This window comes from Tenrec ecaudatus, chromosome 15 (assembly GCF_050624435.1).
Source record: "Tenrec ecaudatus isolate mTenEca1 chromosome 15, mTenEca1.hap1, whole genome shotgun sequence".
Taxonomy (NCBI): Eukaryota; Metazoa; Chordata; class Mammalia; order Afrosoricida; family Tenrecidae; genus Tenrec; species Tenrec ecaudatus.
This window is the reverse complement of record NC_134544.1, coordinates 62,017,164-62,040,898: the sequence shown is the minus strand read 5'-3', so window position 1 is coordinate 62,040,898 and position 23,735 is coordinate 62,017,164. Positions and strand designations below refer to the sequence as shown.

General features: G+C 42.5%; 1 protein-coding gene across 6 annotated transcripts in view; it reads left to right on the top strand.

Annotated features, from left to right (window-relative positions):
• EPB41L3 (erythrocyte membrane protein band 4.1 like 3) overlaps positions 1–23,735 on the top strand; it is a 171,680-nt gene that overhangs the window by 1,095 nt on the left and 146,850 nt on the right. The gene's annotated exons all lie outside the window — the stretch shown is intronic.

The window sequence follows — 23,735 nt, the reverse complement described above, 5'->3', positions numbered from 1 at the left end:
CTCACCGCGCGAGTTTTGCTCCTGGCTTTAGGGGCTTGCTCTCTTGGATTGCCCCTCTAATCTCCCCCGCCCCACCCCCCTGCTTGCCTGTCCCCACCCCCCTCCTCGGCAAGTTCAAGGCTTCTGCAATGCGGTGGGTGTGGCGACTTAGTAAATTGTAACTGAGGTCCTCTGCGGTGGGAACAGTTTTCCTATCATGTTTTTTATATTTGCCGACCCAAAGTTTTCCAAGGGCTTTCCTCCAATTGCAGCCGCAGAGTTACAGTTGAGAGGAGATGGTTCCAGAACAAATAGAATGATAAAGAGCACATATGGTATGAATTACGCGCCGAAGGCCGGCTGGGAAATCGTTCGAGGGTCCAGCAGTGCTGGTAATGCAGGGCTCCCATGACGTGGGCAAATGTGGGGTGTCATTGCTTTGGCAGAATCACTTCTGCAGCCCTCTTGCTTTCCTTTTGGGGGGGGGCCCAGTTTAGGTTCTCAGGGGGCGCTCATCACCCCATGTCATTCTTTTGAATTTTAGTTTTTTTTTTTAAGGTCTCTTATTTCTGAGGGCCATGGCCATCGCATCAATTAAACAGAAAACTCTTCCTAAAGAACAGGAGCCAACAGAGCCAGCTTCAGCATGCTGTGGGGACTGGGAGGTGATTTATAACTTAGCTGAGAGAGGGCTTTTTTTTTTTTTAATACGCTGCATGTTCATTTTGGCATCAAATTTTTAAAACTTTCATTGGAATATAAAAAATGTTATTGTGTGTGTATGTGTTTGGGGATTCTAAATTGGAGAAGTGTGACTTCAATGTGTTGAATTTAGTGAAAATAAAATAGCCGAGTAGGATACACTCTCATTTGCATGATAAGTTTTTGATGGCTTAGAAAAGGCAAATGCACAGGTTACTGCATTAAGCTCTTTCTAGTTAATATCCCTTTGGCTCATAATTTTTGCAAAACAGAGCATGCCGTTTTGTGACTGATCTCTCAGTAACAGGAAGAAAGTACCCAGTTTATTTAATTTCCCCTTTTAGGGAACAGATTGCAAAGCTTCAGGTCAGAGGTCAGTGTCTTAGCGAAATATTTAAATTTAATTTTTAAGTCAGTTTCTGTATGAATGCTTGCTTTAAAGGTATTTTTGTCTGTTCTTGATCTGTGTTTGGGCTTTGGTCAGTTTTATACTTGACCAATATTGAAATATGAGGTCAAAGATTTGCCTTTTACTTGAGCCATGCTTTAAATGGACAATGGTTTTGTTAAAACTGGTTGATCTTAAGTAAGGGGTTAATAAGGTAGAAAAGCAGCAGGCATTCATATATGGTGAGATGGGATACCATGAACCTGTCCGCCTCTTTTGGACCAAGTGTAGCAGGAACTTGTAGGTATTTCCTTCTATGTTACTATACACATTTTTTAAGTTCATATTTTCTTAAAATTAAAAAATAAACATTGCCCTGGTCAATAAAACTATAACTCGAAGAGTAGGCTAAAAAAAATAAATGCTGGTTTCTTTTCTATAAAAGTTTTCACTATAACGTGGAGGGAGTTTTTTTAGGTGGTCCTAAAAAAGTCATGCTTGGCTCCTCGCAGCTCCATTATATATCCCACCGCAATGCTCCCTTTTGAATGTCATTTTCACGATGGCCAGTTTTGCATATGAGCTCCACATTGACAGCCGTGAATCAACTGTATCTTTAGCGCCACTTCATGCTACAGGGTTTCTGAATGATGCAGTTGTAGCCGCTCTTTCTTTTAGCGGTTTATCTATTTGGCTAGCTGCTGATTTGTTGGGATTCACCAGAAACTGGGGCTCCTGGAGACTTCTGCTATTTGCTGCCACTTCATTTGCCTTGGCCCCAAGGAATTCTGTGCTCAGCAAGGAGGACTTGGGCAGTGGTCATTTCTCAGCCCTGGTTGTGACATCACTATGGCTCCATGGAAGCAGGGTGGGGCAGGCCAAACCAGACTGCCTGGAGCATCTTGCTGGCTTTAACTTAGCCTCCTGTGTGATTGAGACTCTTTTCTCCAGGCAAACTTCACTGTAAGGTATTGTCTGGGAAGTGGAAGGTAGAAAGAAGACGAGACTGCAAGCGAGAATGTATCTCAGAGACCCAAGAAGATGGGTTTCTTTTTTAAGTGAACTAGTTAACGATTCCTTTTCTGCAGGAAAATCTGGTAATCTTCAAAAGAGGCCATTGCAAAGTTATCAAAAGAGCAGGAATAGCTTCTCTGATTTTTATGGTTGAAGTGAATATTTTTCTCACCACTTTTTGTACTTAACAAGCATTCTTGCTCGCATTGAGATGTCCTTTTAAAGTATTTGGTGTCTATAAAGATAAGCATTATTTCTGAGCAGGCAGTGTTCTCTCTGAATAATTTTGAAGTGATCTGATTGCAGTTGGTGATGGAAAAAAGAAAAAATACCCAGGGGGTTCACAATTTAAAATTTCGGCATTGATTCGAGGAATTTTATTTCCACTGATGTTGGCATAGTTGAAAGTTATCATAGAGTTTAACCTTTTCATCCTGATTTAGACATCTGGTGCAGAGATTGCCACAGGCACGCACCATCTAGCCTGTGCGGAATAAATTGTAAAAAGAAGACTGAAATCCTGAAACTAGGAAGTACACTCATGCTGTAATTGCAGAATTTAATGTAGGCTGAAAGAAATGAAGAACCACAATAACTGCAAGTGTTCATTATTCGGTCTCTTTCTCCTGTGGGCGATGGTGGTCATTCATTTTTTTCTGAGAGAGTGTGTGCGTAGTATGAGCTCTGGGTAGTGCTCAATTACTTAACTCTGTCACCTTTCCAGATCACAGTCAATCGCAAGGGAAGAACAAAGGAAAGAATGGCTAAAGCAGAGAAGTTGGAATTACATCCCAGACCCTGCAGATCACTGGGTTAAAGAGTCTTGGTAGTACAGTTTTAGACCTTGGGATGATTGGTTAAATTGTAGGCTTCTATTGCCACCAAACCCCTAATTCTTTCGTAATTTGCAGTACAGAGAAAAGGTTGACAACTTAATTTTTAGATTGCTGACATTTTGAGACTTTGTTCTTGTAGCCTTTCCTTAGAAACTTGGAGAAAGACAAGAAACAGAGGTCTAGATTAAACCTAGAAAACAAATGAAGTACTGAACTTTGCCTCGTGTATGACTTTTTCTTTCCCATTCCACTGGGTGAGCGCCTGAGGCCTATAGAAACCTCCTCCTCACGGGGTTTTATCCTCACACCAAGCACTGGTCTCAACATGGTCAGCATTGAGTTAATATTTATGGAACTGAATAAAAATTAGGCCTTTTGAAAATTGGGTTTTTCCACCAAAACAATTTTAAAAGGCTAAGAAACACGCTTTATTGTTTAAGTGTGGTTCTACTGGAATCATCTGTCTAGGAATTATCTTGAGTGGTATGATCCTCTTCCTAAGAAGCTTGCTGCCTCTGTCCACAGCTCAAATTGGGTAGGTTCTGGAGGTTTTGTCTAAGAAGATACTGCAGGTACCAGGGGAACAAAGAATAGCTTCTTTGAGGAAAGCACTGCAGGCAGCCTGCTTCTCCTCCTGCCGGCTCTAATTGGCGTCATGGAGGACTTGGGTGTAGAGGGAATACTCAAAGGGGACTGGCAGGATCAGATTGGGGTTTGACAAAAGCTGAAATGAATTCATGCTGGGCGATGATATTGATCTAGCATTGAACTAAAAAGAGAAGAACTATTTTCTGCTGTAGATATTTGTTCTTGGCCCATTTTCGTCTAGTGTGTACATTCTCGAGAAGTTGATGACTTTGTACTTTCTGAAAGCCATACATTTTCATCATTTCTAAAACAAACATTTTTTCCCTCATATTTTAAAAGCTCCAGAATGGAGGTGTACCTTAGGTTGCCCTCGTTCGTGTGACAGTCAGGACACAGTTGTGCATTCTTGCCTTTGCATCAAAACTCGACGGAAAGCTCTGGAGATGACAGTGACCACTATTCTGTTAAGAAATCAGTTACCACCAGCACATGGCTATTTATGTATCTTGTTTGTATTTTCTCTACATGCATAGCATACCTGACTGTGTCTGAAAGTGTTCTGTATATAAGTAAAGAAGTCGAAAATTAACATTCTGATCCCTAAGGCATACATAAGTCAAAGATTGATTTGCAGATGGCTACCTATCGGGCTCTGCCCTACAATTAGTGCTTTCATCAAATAGTGTCAGCGTTGCAATGTGGGTCACTCATTAGGCCACTAACCTGAAGATCAGCAGTTCAAAACCAGCACCACTTCAGGAGAGAAAAGTGAAGCGTTCTATGTCCATCAAGATTTCCAGTCTCAGAAACCCTGGAGGGGAAGTTCTACTCTGCCCAATCCGGTTACTGTGGCTCTGAACCCACTCACTGGGAGGACTCAGTTTGACAGAGTATGGGGCTTTGAAGGTTATTTTAAATATGCTTTATAATGTTCAGTGCTTATTTACATGGCCCATTGCCTAGATCCAGCAATTATGTTCTCAGTGTACATTCTTTGATAGAAAAAGTCTATTGAATGGTCTTCCCTTCCAGTTTGACTTTTCCATTTTTCCCCTTGAAAGAGACTTGGAAAAAAGAAAGAGTCAGGTGTTGATAGAATTGTGCTGGAGAAGACATTTTCAATAGGACAGTTAAGAGGTCTGCGTGGAGCTGGAAGGTAGCTTTCCCCTCTGGGAATGGGAGATGGGTTTTAGAAGAGCAGCGTGTCTGATGACGTGAGCCTCGGGGGTAGTTTGGACTTCACAGTGGAAGAAGGAGTGGTACTGAGGGCTGTTGTGTTGACTCCGACCCATGGGGATGCAGCTGTGTCAGACTAGCGCTGCGCTCCGTTAACCGTTGGGTTTAGTGTCTTCTAATGGGAGCAGGCCTTGAGAGGTGGTTGACGAGGGGAGGAACATGTTCTGTAGCAGTGGATGTGGGATGGACTGGAAGGAAGTCAGCAATCACTTGACCTTTTGTTAATGGACTAACCCAAAATTCTAATTTGTGACTGAACTGTTTCATCAGAATTGAAGGTAATGGTTTCTCTCTCAGTGGGTGATATTTTGGCAGTTCACCATATTTTTTCATGGTTGTATTTAGTTTGAGAATAAATACTACACTGGGGCTGTTTGGGATAAAAGAATGTGAGAAAAAATAGATAGTTTAAGTAGCAAATATATCTTAATGGGACTCAGCATCCCTCTGATTCTGTTTGTTCGTTTGTGAAATACAGATCATACTTGCATTTCAAGGGCAATGTGAGGACTGAGCAGGGGACTTGGTATAGCATGCCATTGCTACCAGTTGTCATGAAGTCACTTTTGAACATGACAGGACCATGTGTTTTAGAGTAGAGCTGTGCTCCACAGGACTTTCCATGCCTGCGTTTGTTTGTTTGTTTGTTTTCAGAAGTAGATTGTCAAGGCATCCTTGGGCAAACCTAATCCTCTAACGTTTAGCAGCTGAATGCTTTCATCATATCCCTAGCAACGAGCTATGAAGAAAACTGGGTCTGCTTATAAGGTTGACCTTTGGCAATCACTTGAGACCTTGGATGGGGGAGGGTACCACCAATTTTTAGAACTGATAAGAGTCACTTACTGGGCCTTAACTGTTTATACGGGCAAGGTGATTTATGTGGGACACCTGCTTTCCTCCTGGGACCCTGGAATTTTATACATCCCACGCAGAGCCAGCACCCCAAACATTACCTCCTTACCTACATTTGATGTGTGTCCTCATAACTCTTGGGGGATGTGTGACTCCAAGGAGCCCTGATGACGTAGTGACTTGAGTTGCATTGTGATCGGCAAGGTCAGCAGTTTGAAACCAGCAGGTGTTCCGTGGGAAAAAGATGGGGCTTTCTATTCTTTTAACGGGTTACAGTCTTGGACACTCACAAGGTCAGGCCCATTCTGTCTTACAGGGTCACCTTGAGTTCCCATTGACTCAGTGGCAGTGGATCTGGTTTTTGTTATGTGATTTCAAAGAGCCTCCTATGGTGGCTGTGGGTTCACTTTGGGCTATTAACCTCAAGATTGGTGGTTCAAACTCAGCAGGCCCTTTGAGGGAAACAGATGAGGTGCCTGTTCCCATAAAGATGTATAATCTCAGAAATCCTCTTTAAGGCTGCCATGAATTGGAGTCAGCTAAGTGGCAGTAGGTTTTTTTTGTTTGTGTGACTCCAGTTTCTCAGTGACATATGGTTTCCTCTTGGCATAACTAAGGTCAGTGGTTTGGTTCCATCCTGCAGCGCCACACAAGAAAGACCTGGCAGTCTACTTCCGGAAGATGGCAGTTATTGGAAACTGTTAGTCTGGGTACATTAGAGAAACAAATCCACAGAAACTCATGTATAAGAGAGAGTTTTATATAAAGATTAAGTGCACATTAAGAAAACATCCCAACCCAGTGCTGCCCAAACCCACAAGTCCAACATTAACCCATATGTCTGACACCAATCCACAGAGTCCTCCTCCATCTTATAAAACACACACTATGATGCCAACTGCAGGAGGAAGGCCGAGTCAGTGAATGTGTAAACATCTCAGCACTGGCAGGGGTCTCCACACGGCTGCTCCAGCACCCAAGGCTGCATCAGGGTAGGCCCATGCAGCTTCTCCTTGGGAATGTCTTGTAGGAAGTGAGCCTTGTCAGCTGAAGCAGGGAACTGCTAAGGCATCTGCACCCTGGTCCGACCATCACAAAGCAAGAGACCCGGGAACTAGAAAGACGAGGCTCACCGAGCCGTTTATCCCTCTGTCCTTCAATTAACCCCACATGTGTTTATCGGCCAGATTGGAACAATAAAACTATGTCAGAAAGCCTACGGAGAACAGTTCTACTCAGACACCCTTGGGGTCACCATGAGTTAGTTGGAGTTGATGAGAGCTGGCTCGGGGTGTGTGTGACTTGGCTTGGAGTGGACCCTTGGAATCGTATACTTGGTTTTTTCCAGCTCTGCTGCTTGCTCTGTCTTTTTGCTGGTTTTGCTTTGTATCTTGGCACGATAATAAATTCTGACTGCAAACTATATATATACTGAATCCTGTGTGTTCTCCTGGTGAATCATCAAACCTGGGGGAGTCTTGAGAAGCCCAACACAATAGCAGTGACATCATGTTGCATATATATCGATTCATAGGTAGGTACATAATGTTTTACAAGAATAAGCTTTTCTCCTGAGTACTGTTATGTGACGACCATTTTCTTTTTGGTTTAACAGTATCTCTCAGGCACCTTTTTTTATCCACGCAAATCTAATATCTCTGTCTACCTTATTATTTTAAATGGAAAATAAACATTTTGTTCTCTAGGTCTTGTAAACTACTAGTGAAAGGCTCAGTACTTAATGATTACTGTTATTTTAAGGGTTGTCACCCAGCCCCTCCTCTTCCTGCCTGCTCCTTGCGTTTATCTTCGTTAGGAGCACACACATCAGAAGGCGTGATGAGACAGGCAGGACATTGAGCAGAAGTAAAATCTCTAATGATGATGAGGTACTTTTGAATGCTGTATATGAATATTTAGTTTTAACTGTGATAGTATCTGCACTTTGCACTTTGATGTGGACTATTCCCTGAGGGCTGACCTCCCCTCACACAATCTAATGCTGAATTCCAAAGGACCCACCCTTCCCAAGCACCTCCCAATATTTCAAGACACTTAGTTTGAGCTCAGTAGTCAAGCTTAGCTCTCTTTTGGGTCAAACTTCTAATCAGAGCTAGTTTAGAAAGTGTGGGACATCCAGTTCCCCAAAACAGAGGGAAAAAAACGCCCTTGGTCTTGTTCAGAGTTCAAGCCCTTTGCTGGCAATACCAGATTCAGTGCACAGATCTCATGTAAATTCTCCAGGATTAGAGCCCTCTGTTAAGTTACTGACAAGCCAAGATTTCGCCTTGGTTTACTCAGAGCCCGGTCTATTATTCTTTGTGTTTACATAGTTGAGGAAAATGGCTTTGCTATCCTGAAAACTGGTGCAAAGGGTTAACTAAAAGGTGTTGGATGTTTCAGTCCAGTCAGAAGCACCTGGAAGAAAGGCCTGATAATCCTGAAAGATCAGCATTGAAAACTGGAGCATAGCTCCATTCGCACACACGGGGCGGTCTTGAGTCAGAGTGTACTTGAAGGTGGCTGGTTATCCTGCAGGTGGTGCTAAACAGAATGGTGGGCCTAGATTTCTGTTAGGTCATGTTAATACAGGGTTGGTGGACTGAAGGATGAGCTGCAGATTAGTCTGCTGATAAGTTATAAGGTTGCTCGTATAACAGATATAGAGACTTGGGCAGTTTTATTACATAAAATTCTTTATTGACAAAATTTTGCATCATTTGGTGGGTTGTGCAGTGGGTTAAGCATTAGACTGCTACCCCAAAAGTCTTACTGTTCAAACCCATGAGCTGCTCTGAAGGAGAAAGACAGTCTGCTTCTACAAGGACTTACATCCTTGAAAACCACGTGGTACTGTTTACTCTTTCCTATAGCATTGCTGTAGGTCTGAATTGACTGGATGAACAAACTCAATGCCATCAAGTCACTGCTGATTCATACTGGCCTCCTATGGGTTTCCCAGACTATAACGGTTGATGAGTAGAAAGCTCACTCCTTTTCCCTAGGAGCTGCTGATGGTTTTGAACTGTGGACCTTGTAATTAATAGCCTAACATGTAACTACTACACCACCAGAGCTCCATTGGTCTAAGTATAGGTTTGGCAAAGTAAACCTTAATTTTTCTGTTATATCTTTGTAAGGTCATTTTCCTTAATTCCTGTGATGTAGATTCTGTATTATAGAATAAAGAAAATATAATGAGCTAGAAAAGGCAGGGCGTGTCATGTCTACTATCTTTAGCTAGAAGGCTTCAGGTTGGCTGCTCTGATTCTCCAGCACCAGTTACCCCAGCTGCGAAAAAGGTATGTAACCTACCTCCTAATGACAGAGTTTTCTTGAGTAGTGGTTAATGAGATACCATATAATCAATGTTTTTTCCTATCTCAAATAGTACTTGTCCTTTGCTACTTTGCTTATTCCCAGGAGACCAATGGTAGGAATTGTGAAAATCCAAGGAATACCTTCAAAGAGATTATATGATTTTATAATTTTGTCTCACGCTCCCTGATCCAAAAGCACACTCAATGAGATATATGATTTTGTGAAATATGAAATTTCAAATAGCTTTGGAAGGATTTTCAAATTTCCCTTTAGTTGTTAACAAATTTCTAGGGACCCATCTAAAGATTGTCTTTTAATGTCTGTTCAACAAGTATGTCAGTGGATTCTGATGCAAGTGGGCCATGAGCTGCATTTTGACATACATTATTGAAATCATGTTTAAAGGACTCTCCAACTATCATCAGATAAGCATTTAAGCTGGAACTATAACTTTTAAAAAAATCATTTTATTTGGGGGCTAGAACAACTCATCACCATCCATCCATCCAGTGTATCAAGCACATTTGTACAGATGTTGCCTCATCATTCTCAAAACATTTTCTTTCTACTTGAGCCCTTGGTATCAGCTCCTCATTTCTCCCCTCCTTGACCCCTCCCTCCCAAACCCTTGATAATTTATAAATTGTTATTATTTTGTCATGTCTTACACTGTCAACATCTCTCTCCACCTTCCCCTTATCCTCCTGGTATCGCTATTCTCATTATTGGTCTTGGGGGGTTTATCTGTCCTGGATTCCCTGTTTCCAGCTCTTATCTGTACCCATGTACATCCTCTGGCTGGTCTAGCCAGATTTGTAAGGTAGAATTAGGGTCATAATAGTGGAGGGGAGGAAGCATTAAAGAACTAAAGGAAAGTTATATGTTTCAACGGTGCTATACTGCACCCTGACTGGCTCGTCTCTTTATTGTGACCCTGTGTAAAAGGATGTCCAATTGTCTACAAATGGGCTTTGGGTCTCCACTTCACATTCCCCTTCATTCACAATGATATTATTTTTTTGTTCTTTGCTGCCTGATACCTGTTCCTAACGACACCTTGCGATCACACAGGCTGGTGTGCTTCTTCCATGTGGGCTTTGTTGCTTCTCAACTAGATGGACATTTGTTTATCTTCAAGCCTTGAAGACCCCAGACACTATATCTTTTGATAGCCGGACACCATCAGATTTCTTCACATTTGCTTATGCACCCATTTGGCTTCAGTGAGCATCTTGGAATGCTAATTTAATAGAACAAAGTGCTTTTGCATTTAGGGAGTGCTTGAATAGAGGCCAATGCCCATCTGTTACCTTAATACCAAGTCTATAAACATATGCACACGGCACTGTAAGTCTTAATAAGTAAATTGTGGGGATATTTAAGAGCATGCTAACAAATTATAAGGGTCAGGTTTAGCCTTGGAACCAGGGAGATTGAGCCTGGTGCTTTAGTATATAACGTTTTAAATGTTAAGGAATTAGGGTAAAGGGTTTGTATCCTTGTCTATTAAACAGGGATGATAGTAATCACATATCCAAGTGGTCAGGAGGACTAACAAAATCAAACTCATTGCCGTCAAGTCAGTGCTGACTCATAGCGACCCCGCAATTAAATGAGACTCCACATCAGCGTTTCCCAACGTGGCCAGTACCAGTCCCTCTTTGGGGGTGCTGCAGTGATCCAGGAGCAACTGTAAAATCAAATCCCTGCATATTTATCTTTGATTGTTGGGTATAGTATACAGATTTTAATGGCCAGAGGTGAGGCACTGAGGGTTTTTGGTTGTTTTTGTTTTCTGGAAAGGACAGTAGGCCAAACAAGCGTGGGACCTTATACTCTAAATGCAAGTGCCTTCTTAACGTGCCTTCAGTTGAGCTAATTTTCAACCTTTATGCTTGATGGGGACAAACAGAGCGAAATCAGAGCGCAGAGAAGATGTGCGTCGGTGCATAAGACCCATTCTGCTGATCAAAATCACACTGAGCTATTCCGCATCTTACAGATGTTCTCAAGACATGATGCTCTTAGATCTGTGAAATGTAAAGAAGTGATTAAAATATTCTTTTGTTTACTACTTTAAGTGAGACCAATTCAAAGGCTAAATGGTCAGATTACATATAGTTTATATTAATTAGTCGCATCCCATAAGAACACATGCATATAGGCCACATAAAGGAGGCGGAGATGGTAAAAAAGACAGTTATTCTCATAACTAAACAGAATCGTTCTGTTACCATCCAAAGAGGAGTTCAAGAAAATGCTTCTGGTCTTTGAAGATGTGGCTGCAGTATAACCTTAAAGACATTACGGAGCGTTCTGGGTAACGTGGTCCTGTGTCGGTATAAAGGAAGTTAGCAAGTCTACTTAGTTATTCAACTACCTTTAGATGCTGGCTTTTCTCTCCCGCATTGCATCTCTTCTGAGGCCAGAGCAGTGTCCTCAACCTTTAAGAGTACTTTAGTGTTAAGATGCTCTATGTCAGGGGTCCTCACACTTTTTAAACAGGGGCCAGTTCTCTGTCCCTCAGACCTGCTGGAGGGCCGGGCTATAGTTTTATAAAAACAAAAACAAAACTATGAACAAATTCTTTTGCACACTGCACATATCTTATTTTGAAGTAAAAAACAACGGTACTAAAACACCCAGTGGGCCAGATAAATGTCCTCGGTGGGCCGCATGTGGCCCACGGGCTGCAGTTTGAGGACCCCCGCGTCTATGTGACAAGGTCTTTGGCACAGGAAAGAGCCTGTAACTACTCAAAAAGTGTATTCAATTTAATAATTGTGTTTATTTAGTCTGTTCACTTTCCAGCGACACGCCCCTTCTGCTCACTGTTAGACTATCAGTTCATCATCCCATCTGTTGTGTTCTTGTTTAAGAGTTGGATTTCAGCCTGGTCATCTCCATGTCTGCGGTTTTTCTTCGCTGCAGTTGTGGAATGTCATCTTTGTTGACAAGGGTATTAGGGTTTGTGTTGCTTATGAGATGGAGGGCAGCCCCTGAACGGAGCACCTCCCCAGCCCCCCAATGATACCCACCCTCCGTGTCTCAGTGAAAACTTAAATGCCCTCAGGAGGCACTTAGCCCTTCTCACTCGGGGCAGCTTCCCAAGGACCGTTTTCTGCAGATACCGCCAGTTCGAGTGTCTCCCAGACTAGACAAGCAAGCGCACCGAGGCACACGCCCTTTGACTCAACATCGTCTTCATGTGGTGCCTTTTTCCTTCCTCACCTGCGATCCCCACTTTGTTGAAATAAAACGCTTCTGGACTGATAGTTACTCCGTGAAAATAATGGTATTAAAAGACTCACCAGAGTCTGCCGAAACCGAGATTTTTAAGCTGAAAAGACTGGGCGATGCATGATGCTCTGAGCCTTTCGTAAAGTTGTTTCCCTTGTGTGTCCACGAGTCCATGTGTTTGCTTCTCCTGCGAACATGACGGTGGACTTGGTGTGGATGAGGGGCAGTGCTGAAGGAGGGCAGTGCGGTGGTGAGCGAAGCCCTGCCCTCCTGGAACCTGCATTGTGTGGAGCGACAGGCAGCAAGCAAGGAGGATCTCAGGGAGTTGGACATGACTGAAGCAGGACCAGGCCGCAGGTAAGACTGGTGTAGAGGGCCACCTTACACGGCATCACTTTTGGCGATGGTTCACATTCTCTTCAGTCGTCCATTTCTGATGGCATTCCTTCTCTGTGTGCTGTCAGTTCTACTTGGAGCTGCTGCCATGGTCCGTGTCTGAATCATCTGTGTCTTTGGGCTTGGTACCTTAGCCCCTCATCAGTTGCTGAATAAATCATTTCTCCTCTTGTAACCTTTCTTTCCTGGGCCTTGCATTGTCACTTAAAAGCCTACACACTCTTCTTTCTCATGCAAGTTTAATTCCCTTATCCACTCAGTTGGAGTCACCACGAGGATAAAGTAGCTCTAGTTCTAGGACCTCCCACCCCCCCTTTCACTCACTCATACTCCCCTGTGCAGAGCCCCTTTCTCAGGTGGGGACCAACAACAATCCTTTTGTGGATGAGAATCGGTTTAGTCAATTCCCAGGAGGCAGAAAGCAGTCTTATGTCCACCCACGCACATCTCCATCATTTCTGACACCAGCCACCCACACAGCCCCCTTTCTCGCTCCCTAGTGATGCAGGCTGGGTTGGGCCTTACAAGGTAAGAGGATATCGCCCTGGGGTTTGTTAATTTGCTGGGGTGACTCACAGAACTCAAGGAAGAAGTTAATATATAAGTATGTAAGTTAATATACTTAACTGGTTTTCTTATCGCAGAAGGTCAGAAATTGAGGTGCAGAGATTAGGTCAGAGAGGTTCACAGCACAGATTTGCCATGTCTCAGAAAGGGCACCTGACGGTGGCTGAGCAGGGAGCTGTCTGAAGCCTAGGGCTGCTTGGCAAGCCTCTGTTGGCAAGTTCAGTGTGATCGCTAGTAGATCACCCCTTTGGTGGGTACTTGGTGTCAGCCTCCCAGTGAGTCTGTTCTGGTTTGGCCAGCTCTATGTACCAACATCATGCGGAAGTGTCAGACCAAGGATTCTTAACCGAGGGCCAAGGGCAAAGGCCACATAGTACCTACGTTTGTGTAATTTTGTATACTTTTTTCTCTAAAGTTCTTCAATTTGTAAAGACGTCAACACTCACATGTCCTGGACAGCAATTATGGGGGTAGAGAGCTTCATCTTTCTCTTACAGAGTAGCTGGTTGATTTGAACCATTGACCCTATGCTTAACCTGCTATGCCACTTGGGTTCCAGGTAGAGGAGCATATGTCGTTGTAGGTACACACAGATGCCTTGAACAGGAGCTAATCCAGAAAGACTGTAAAGGAGGTGTGGGGAAAGAATTGAGCAAAGTGTGTTTCTGGGAGCGGGCCCAGTACTCTAGAGAGCCAGGGTGGTAGTGGGACTGAGGCGGCCAGCAGGGACGTTGTTGGTGACCCCCAGTGAGCAGCAGAGGGGCAGGGTCCGCTCCCCTTCCATTGCTCTGTTCTTCTGTTTCCGTACTCTCCTTCTTTTGCAAACTGCAGCGCGTGTAGCAGGTGAGGTGAAGCACCCGTCTAACATCCTGGAGGTGATAAAGATGAGATACACACATTTTTGGAAATCTCTCATTTATCCGTAATGTATCTTTGTCTTCTTTTTTTAACAAGTGCATTGAGCAGCAAAGATGACATTGCTGAATATGCCTGCCTCCTATGTTTAAGGAACTGTATTTAGAATTGTGACGGGCGGCTCAGTTTAAAGCACTAAACACAGGTTTGCAGACTTTTTTGGTTTATGCAGCCCTCTCTAAAGCTCATACAAGGCTCTAATGTTAGCTTCTAGTGCCAGAACAATGTGGACACCTTTTTAATGCCCTCAGCTTGCTCCCTGCTCCTCCGATGGCGGAAATTAGGTAAATATTTTTGATCATAGTGAAAGACAAGCTATTGGCACATTCTTGTCCATTTAGGATTGGGTTGCTTACCACAGTCATTCGGTGACTGTAAGAATCTGCAGCCTTGGAAACCCACCCTATATGGGAGCCTTACGAGTTGGAATTGACACGCTGACAATGGATTTGGGTGTCTGCGTGTTTGCTCTTATCCAGGACTCCAAGGTAATGCTTTAAAAGGCCCTAAAGATGGTTAAGTAAGAAACTGGAAGACTCTGAGATAGCGGTGAGGATTTACACAAAGATTCTTGTGAAATATTTCCGACACAGGAAGGCTGAATGATAGATGATAACATGAGTACCCGTGTACCCAAGATCCAGGTTAAATACAAACATACCTACCGAGCACCGAGCCTCCCTGAACTCCCTTCTACACTTGCACCTCCCTTCCTGCCCAACGGAGTCACTGTTCCAAATACATTGATAAGAACCATGCCTCTTCTCTATCACTTCCCATCCTTACACGGTAGTATCACTCAACTGTCTGCGGTATGGCTTTGCATGTCTTAAGGGTTTTTTTTAATTTAAACAGTTTTTTTAAAATGACACACTGTGATGATTCAGTCGTTGATGGCACACACTCCTCCAATCAGGAGGCTGGTTTGATGAGCAGCCCAAGCATGCCTTGTGCAGCCACCACCTGCCTGCCAGTCAAGACTTTTGCTACTGGCATGCCAAACAGGTGTCGCCAGAGGATCCAGACTGGGGGAAAGGCCAGGCCATGTGCTTCTGAAAGCCCTGCAGACTACAGCAGTCACAGCTGGAATCAATCATTGGGGGGAGTGGCCACTAGGAGCCTCAGGGTGACTGGATGGAAGCTACCAGCAACTTACTGGGCATGTTGTTCTGAAGCTTGCTTTTTTTCTTTTTTTTAACAGTTTTATTGGCACTTCACCCACATAGTTCAATCATATCAAGAAGAGTTGTACAATCATTACCACAATATGTTTTAGAACACTTTCTTTCCCCTCCCCCCATGGTTGAATCACTTTATTTATTTAGTATCCTAAAATTCCATTTACCTATCTATTTATTTATTTTTGGTTAAATCACTTTTAAAATGAGTTATGTAATCACCATCCATTCTAATGCTCCCTCCCCACTCCCACACAGTTTGTTTCCCCTTCCCCTCATCCTCTGTCTCCTACATCTTGCCCCTACCTCCCCTGTAAACCCTTGCATCAGGTCTTATCTCTATGTATCTACTCCTTCTGTGCTTTAATGGGATTGATGTATGTAGGTGTAGTATTCCAGTATATGTTTCTTATTCAAGAAATGTCATAAATATTGGGCATTTAAGGAAGCTTCTGTGGCTTCCTAATTGTTCCCTGAAATTGATCCTGCTTCCACCTGGAACCTTCTCTCCTGGTGTATGTATACACCGTGCACCCTGGCCTTTCCACGTCATCGCCTCTGTGTGGAGCCTTGCACACACCCCACTCACTGCCTCTCACCCTTCTGCACTGCTTACTCCTCTTTGCGGTTCACATTCCTTCATATTGCTTACTGCTTTCCATTCCAATGTACTACAGGCAGTCTCTGTTCTTTGCTTGAATTCCCCCACTAGAATATGAGCTTCCTGGGGACAGAATTTATATCTGTTCACTGCTGAAGACCTTAACTCTTAAGACAGTACTCTGCATATGAAAGGAGCTCAGTAAATATTTAACTGGATGAATAATTTAAATTAAGATGTCAAACAATCCTATGGGTTTAGGAAGAACTCTAGATAAATCTTTAATTATTTTACAATAGGCCTTGTATTTTAGAGCAGTTTTTGGTTTACAGAAAAAGTGTGCAGGACTTAAGAATTGTTATAAACATCCTCTCCCGCTTGTGCATTGTTTCTCTTATTAACATCTTGCACATACTGCAGGGTCAGCAGTTGGAAACCACCACTCGCTCCACAGGGGAAAGATGAGATGGTCTACTCTGTAAAGACTTACGCTCTAGGGAACCCTCAAGGGCAGTTCCTCCCTGTCCCATAGGGTCACTGTAAGATGGCAGTGAGTTTGGTTTGGTTTTGAACTCTGTGGTACATTTGTTAGAGTTGATGGAACGATATTGATAAGTTACTGTTAACTAAACTCCATAAGTAAACCAAACCCATTATTGGCCAGGCCCTTCCCAGTAGGTTCATGGGTTGTATTTAACATTTAATTCAGTGGGTCTTAACACATGTGTAATAAACGGTTTATATCCACCAGGATTTTACAGAATAGTTTCATTGGCCTCAGAACATCCAGCACTCCACTTACTCATCCCTCCCTCACCTCTGTCCCGATGCCCAGTCTTCTCTTCACGGTCTCTCCTTCATAGATTAGAGTCATACAGCATGTACCTGTTGTCCATCTGTTTCTTTCATTTAGTAGTATGCTTTGAGTTCCTCCACATCTTTTTGTGACTCGTTTCTATTTATCTCTGAATACTCCATTGTGTAGATGATCAATGTTTCCCAGTGTTTCCGGGGGTGGGTGGGGTGGGGGGGCGCTAGAATGACCCAGTGTGGGGCTGCAAAAGCAGATCCCTGCACTGTATCTTAGCGCCCTGGTGGCATACAGGTCACTGTTGAAGTGCTAACTTCAAGGTCAGTGTTCAAAACCTTCTGTTGGAAAAAAGAAGAGGCTTTCTGCTTCCACAAAGAATCATAGCCTCAGACACACACAGGGTCAGTTCTGCTCTTCTGCCCTTCCCTACAGGGGTGCTAGTGAGTTTGGTTGGTTTTGGTATTTTGGTTTGTTTGCTTTGGTTTAAAGATACATAGTCTCAGAAACCCATAAGAGATCTCAATCCTATAGGGTTGCTATGTGGACTACGCAACAAAAGTTTTTAATTGCTAGGGTCGGGGTTGCTGAGTAATTTTTTTTTCCTGAAAAGTTTGCAAATAATTTTGGGAATCTATGATGTAGATGAACCATAGCTTGTTTATCCATTCACCCATGAAAGACTTCTACTATCTGGCACTTGCGAATAAGCTGATACAAATAATTGATCTATTCAACTTTTTAAAAACGTTTACTAGGTATGATTTTTGTCAAAGGTAGTTAAATTCAGATTCTAAATACCTTTAAAAATGAGAGTCCCTGTGGAGTGGCTATGCCTGCCCTGCCTCAGGGTCTTGAGAGCATGCAGAACAGGGATTGCTGATTATGACTATATGTCAGGGAGCTGTTAGCTCCACTATGTTCTCTGTGACAGGTGGGCGGTCATTTTCAATGAACTTGGAGTTGGACTTCTTCATGGCCCTGTGTATAGTATTATCACCCTCCCCCCCCCCCCAACCAAAGAATGAGGATTTACTTCTACACTGCTCATACTTCCTTAGATTGACTAGCGGGGCTGCCTCTCTTACTTCTAATTTTAGCATTGTGTAAGCTAAACAGGGACGCCTCCCCCCTTACCAATGAATATTCCATTGTCTTAATGGAAATTAATTTGGAAACTAATTTGTGCATGTCTCATTTTCACTTTTTATATTCAGTGCTAGGAAAATCAAAGTTTCATTGGTTTTTAATTCTGAGCTCTTTGGTGAGGCTACAGATAAATGAGATTTTGATTAGATGTGCATTCTAATTAAATAAAAATTAATGATACATTTTCACTGACACTATGGTAGACAATTACAGTATAAGTGTGATATTTTTACTTTTCCATTGGCAAAATCATTTATCACTATTTTTGAATACTTACACAGGAAAAAATTTTGTTGCTGATATTTCTTTTTCTGTGTTGAAATTTCAATTATTTTTCTATAGATGTCATGAAGGTAGAGAGCTGGTTTCTTTTTGCTTTACATTGAAAAAAAATCAGTTTAATGGGACTTACACAACTCATCACAATCCATACATATATCCATTGTGTCAAGCACATTTGTACATTTGTTCCTATCATCTTCAAAACATTTTCTTTCTACTTGAGCCCTTAATATTGGCTCCTCATTTTTTTCCTCCCTACCTCCCTCCCGAGCCCCTGATAATTTATAAATTATGATTATTTTTTCATGTCTTACACTGATGTCTCTCTTCACCCACTTTTTCTGTTGTCCATCCCCAGGGAGAGGGTTATATATAGATCATTGTGATGGTTTCCCCTTTCTACCCCACTTACTCCCCACCCTCTTGATATCGCCACTCTCACCACTGGTCCTAAGGGGTTCAATAGTCCTGGATTCCCTGTGTTTTCAGTTCCTATTTGTACCACTGTACATCCTCTGGCCTAGCCGGATTTGTAAGGTAGAATTGGGGTCATGATGGGCAGGGGGAGCATTAAAGAACTAGAGGAAAGTTGTAAGTTTCATCATTGCTACACCGCACCCTGACTGACTCATCTCCTCCCTGAGACCCTTCTGTAAGGGGATGTCCAGTTGCCTACAGATGGGCTTTGGGTCCCCACTCTGCACTCTCCGTCATTCACAATGACGCGATTTTTTGTTCTTGTATGCCTGATACCTGGTCCCATCAACACCTTGTGATCACATAGGCTGGTGGGCTTCTTCCATGTAGGCTTTGTTGCTTCTGAGCTAGATGATCACTCGTTTACTTTCAAGCCTTTAAGACCCCAGACACTATATCTTTTGATAGCCTGGCACCATCAGCTTTCTTCACCACATGTGCTTATGCACCCATTTGTCTTCAGTGATCGTGTCACAAAGGTGAGCTCATGAAATGCCAGTCAAATAGAGCAAAGTGTTCTTGCATTGAGGGAGTACTTGAGTAGAGGCCCCATGTCCATCTGCTACCTTAATACTAAACCTATAAAGATATGGACATAGATCTATTGCCCCATCATCATATATACATATATTTACATATGTACATCTCTATATTTAGACCTCTATAAATGCCCTTTGCCTCCTAATTCTTTCCTCTATTTCCTTTGACTTTACTCTTGTCCCACTATCATGTTCAGCCTTCATTTGGGCTTCAGTAATTCCTGTTACATTGCCCTTGATCACACCCTACCAGGGTTCCTACACCCTCCTTTTTCTATATATATAGTTGCTGTTTTTGAGACTGTGTGTGCAAAGCATACACCAGTTCGACAGTTTCTACATGTACAAGTGTTTGCCTTCTTGAGTTGGGCAACCATTTTTTCCCCTCCTCTTTGGGGTGACTCCTCATTAGCATAAACTCACTGCCTCTGAGGTTCCTATCTAATACTTTGGGTTGCTGTTGTCAGTTAGATCCCATCTTGATAAGTTCTTCAAGGAGCAGAATGCTCAAGGCAGACTTTGAAAAAGCTAAACTGTTGTTTGGTTTTAAGAAGACTGCAGGGGTATTTTGGTTTACAGTTAAAGATTTGCTCAGTTTCTATGGATCCAGGAAGCATAGAACCCATGAAAACTTGAAAACCTGCTCTGCATTGCCCCCCGTTGAACAAGTCTTCTATGGATCTTTGATCAAATAGTCCGGAGTGGTAGCCAGCCCCCATTAGGTTCTCCTGGGCTCCTAGCGAAGGAGGCAGTTGGCGACACATACCAGTACCTCTTCCTGTCCCTGGCCCCTCCTCTGGCTCCTCAGGTGAATAGAGACTAATAGGTGTGTCTTGGCTGTCCACTTGTGAACTTTTAAGATCCCAGGCACTACACAGTGAAGTAAAGAATAAAACAAAATTACTAAACATATTATTAACTGAAAATTTCAATGAACCCTAACCCTGACTCTCTAAACCAAGAAACAAAATTCCATGTGGTATTTGCTTATATATAATTAGTCTCAGCAGATATTCTTTTTTATTATTTTAAACATTATGTTAGGCAGATAGGCAGGGATGGGATGTCCATTGATGCATGCTCAAGAGAGCCAAGAACGAAAACACAGGGCAGCAGACTGCACATGCTCACAGAGGCCTAGGTTTCCCGCTGGTGGGCATGGGTGGGCGCTGAGCCTGGATAGGCCCACCTGGGCCTGGTGAATTCAGTCCAGCCAATGGGGTTGATCTGGTCCACCACGCCTCCCCCTGGAATCCTTGAAAAGGCAGGAGCAAGAGGGAGGGAGATGGAACTGGGGAGAGAACTTGAGAAAGAACTTGAGAAGGCCTTTTTTTTGGAAGAGAACTTGGGAGAGAGATCTTTGACGCCAAGCAGTCTCTACCAGGCTACATGGTCGAAAGGAATTCTACGGATGCTGCGTAAAACCTGAAACTTCTTCTAACTCTCATTAAACTAACTTGGATCACAAGCCAGGTTTCGGCGTGAATTCTTTCTCGTGCGGACCCAAGGACTGAGGTATAATTCTAGCCTGGAGAGAGAGATCTTACAATTATATACTTTGACCTCTTCAGCAATTAATAAGAATCTGTGCAATATTTGTCTGTCTGTGATTGATTTATTTTGCTCAGCAAACTGTTCAAGTTCCATTCATACTGTTGTGAGTACCAAGATTTCAATTTTCTTTCTGGCTGAGCTATATGTACCTACCACATTTTGTTTATCATTCATCTGTTGATAGACATTTAGTCTGTTTCTTCCTTTTGACTGTTGTGAATAGTACTGCACTGACCAAAGGTCGCGATCTCTTTGCATGTCTGCCTTCAAATCTTTTTGGTGTACACTTAGGAGTAGAAGTACTGGGTCAAAAGAGCCAGCTAGGGAGCCCTGTGATGTTGTAGGTTATACTGTTCTTTATATAAAGTCACTATGTGCCAGGGGCAGCCAGCCCCTAACACATTATTACGGGTCCGGTAGGTGCAATTGTACAGTGAAAATAAGTAAAGATTATAGTAAAGTTATAGAGAGCATGAGAGATAGAAGAGAAATATTGAAATAAATGGAGTCAGACACATTTCATGGTAACATGCTCACCTAAGCCCCGCTTGGTGGTCCACGTGGAGGGAGAGAGAGAATCTTTAATGCTAACCAAGGCTTTTATATTTTCTGGGGACATGCAAGCCCCCCAATTACAGGTGAAGACATACATCCTAGGAAGGGGTTGTGTTGTGCTATGGGTAATACAGTAATGGAAGGGAGGGTGATCTAGGGTATCTATGCAATAGGAAGAGGAGGGATTGGGGGTATACATGATGGGCGAATCCTAGAGTCAGGATGGCAGCTGGATCTCCATAAGAACCATTAGCAGTAGGGTGTAAGCCCCACCTACTGGAACCAAGCTAATGGTTGCAAGCTTCAGGGAGAAATAGTCCATTGTCACCAGCAGCAGGGAGCAAGCCTACCCAGGTGGTGGTGTGAGACAGCAGTCTGGCAGTGATTGCTTTCAGGGATATCTGTAAACACCTGACCTCCCCCCACAACTCTGAGTTAGAATTGACCTGAGGCAATATGGTTTGGTTTTTCTGGTGTTTGTTAATTCTGCCTTTCATTAACTACCATACAGTTTCCCATTGTGGCTGTACCATTTTATATTGGACAATATTAGCAATGAAAAGCATCCAGTTTCCCCACATCCTCCTCGGTGTTTGCTAATAACTAGGGTTTGGGGGTTTTTTTTGTTTTGTTTTTAAATCTTAGCCATCCCCATTGGGCTTGAAATGATCTTGCAGTTTTGATTTGCTTCTCTCTGGTGGCTCATAATGCTGAGCATCTTTTCATGTGCATGGTGGCCTTCTAAAGGTTCTCTGGTGAAATGTCAATTCAAGGTCGTTGCCTATATTATGATTTGAGTATTGTTCTTTTTGTTGTTAATTCTCAAGTCATATAATCTTTTGAGTACTACATTCCTGTCGGATATGCATTTGGGAAGATACTCTCCCTGCTGGTAGGTTATCTTTAATTTTCTTTGTAAAGTCTTTTGATGAACACAGTTTTTATGTATGCTGTCCCATTTATTTACATTGCCTTTGCTATTTATGCTGTTATTATATTAAGTAATCCATGGTAGTAAGTTAAATCTGACACCATTGGCCCTGTTTGTTTTTTCTAATAATCTTATGCTTCTAGCCTGCACATTTAGGTCCTTAATCCATTTTGAATTTGTTTTTGTGTCTTTGAGGCTCCTGTTTCATGTTCTCTGCATGTGGAGATATAAATGTTCCTGGTACCGTGCATTGAAGAGACTCCTCTTCCTCCATTACATAGACTTAACATCCTTGTCAAAACTTAGCGGACTATAGATAATGTGGGTTTCTGGATTCTCAATTCTGTCCCATTGGTCTATGTGTCTGTTGTGGTGATTTGTTTTTATGTTGCTCCAGGTACACAGTAAATGTTCATGACATCAAATGGTTTCTTGTCATTGTTAAATTTTCATTCCGTTTCTTTCCTTTCTTCTGCATGCTAGCATAGCTTGCCCTTATACAAGATACTAAAAACATTGCTGTCATTTTAATGGGTCTAATTGTTAAAAAGTAGAATAAATGGTAAAGAAGGGAGGCAAGTTAGATGCTCCGATATTTGAAGATGCAGCAGACCTGGGCCCTCTGTCATCATTGCTTGGGAACTGTGTTGGTGTGGGGCCACATGAACAGGTTTTCTCAGGAAATGCAGCTGGTCTACTTGCTTCGATCATCTTTTGGGGTTCACTGACATCTAATAACCATTACTCAATTTGAAGCTATTAATCTTGAGCATGGGTACTCAGGATTCTATCTCTGGCCTGTATCTGTAAATTTGATGTTTTGAAGTGCCTCTTAGAGAGTCTTTAATAGCATAGTTAATTGTTTTTATGGTTTTCTAGTGGAATGGAATTGCCTGATAGCTATCTTGTTTTATTGTGGCCTCTCATCTGACACTGAAAAGAGCCTGAGGTTGAATAATGTTGAGCTTTTCAGTAGATGTTCCAGCATCATTACAGTTCTTATAAACTGACAGTCACTGTGTCTCCTTTAGAACACAACTCCTCAGATGTAGTACTAAGGTCACACTGTAGTGACTTCTGTTTCATTTTATATTAAATATACATATATACATTATTATGTTTCTGGTGAAGGGTGTGCATAGCAGTTTCTCATTCAACAACTTCTACACTAATTGTTCACCAATAACTTAGGTTTTTGAGAATGCACAAAAATTCTCCTTATTTCTGCTTTCGTTACTGTACTCTCATTAATCTGGTTTCTATGTCCTTATCGTTCCTTTTTCTTTTTTTTAAAGTAATGGTTGCTCATTTTAATCTTGGACAAGTAATTTTTTAGCAGTCAACACATCTATTTTTTTACTTACCTTTTTTTACAGTTTTATTGGCATGTAGTCTACCTATCATACAATTCAGTAGTTCAGTTTATCAAGAAAAATTGTGTAATCATTACCACAATCGGTTTCTTCTTTTCTCATTGTTAAGTCCCTTTTAAAATGAGTGGTACATACATAATCAGAGTTAGTTCTAGGGCTCCCTCCCCATGGCCTCCTACTTGCCCAGATGACTCTTAAAGGACCGCAGTGCTATTTACATGGGACCTTCCTTGTGTTGTGAGCAAACCTGT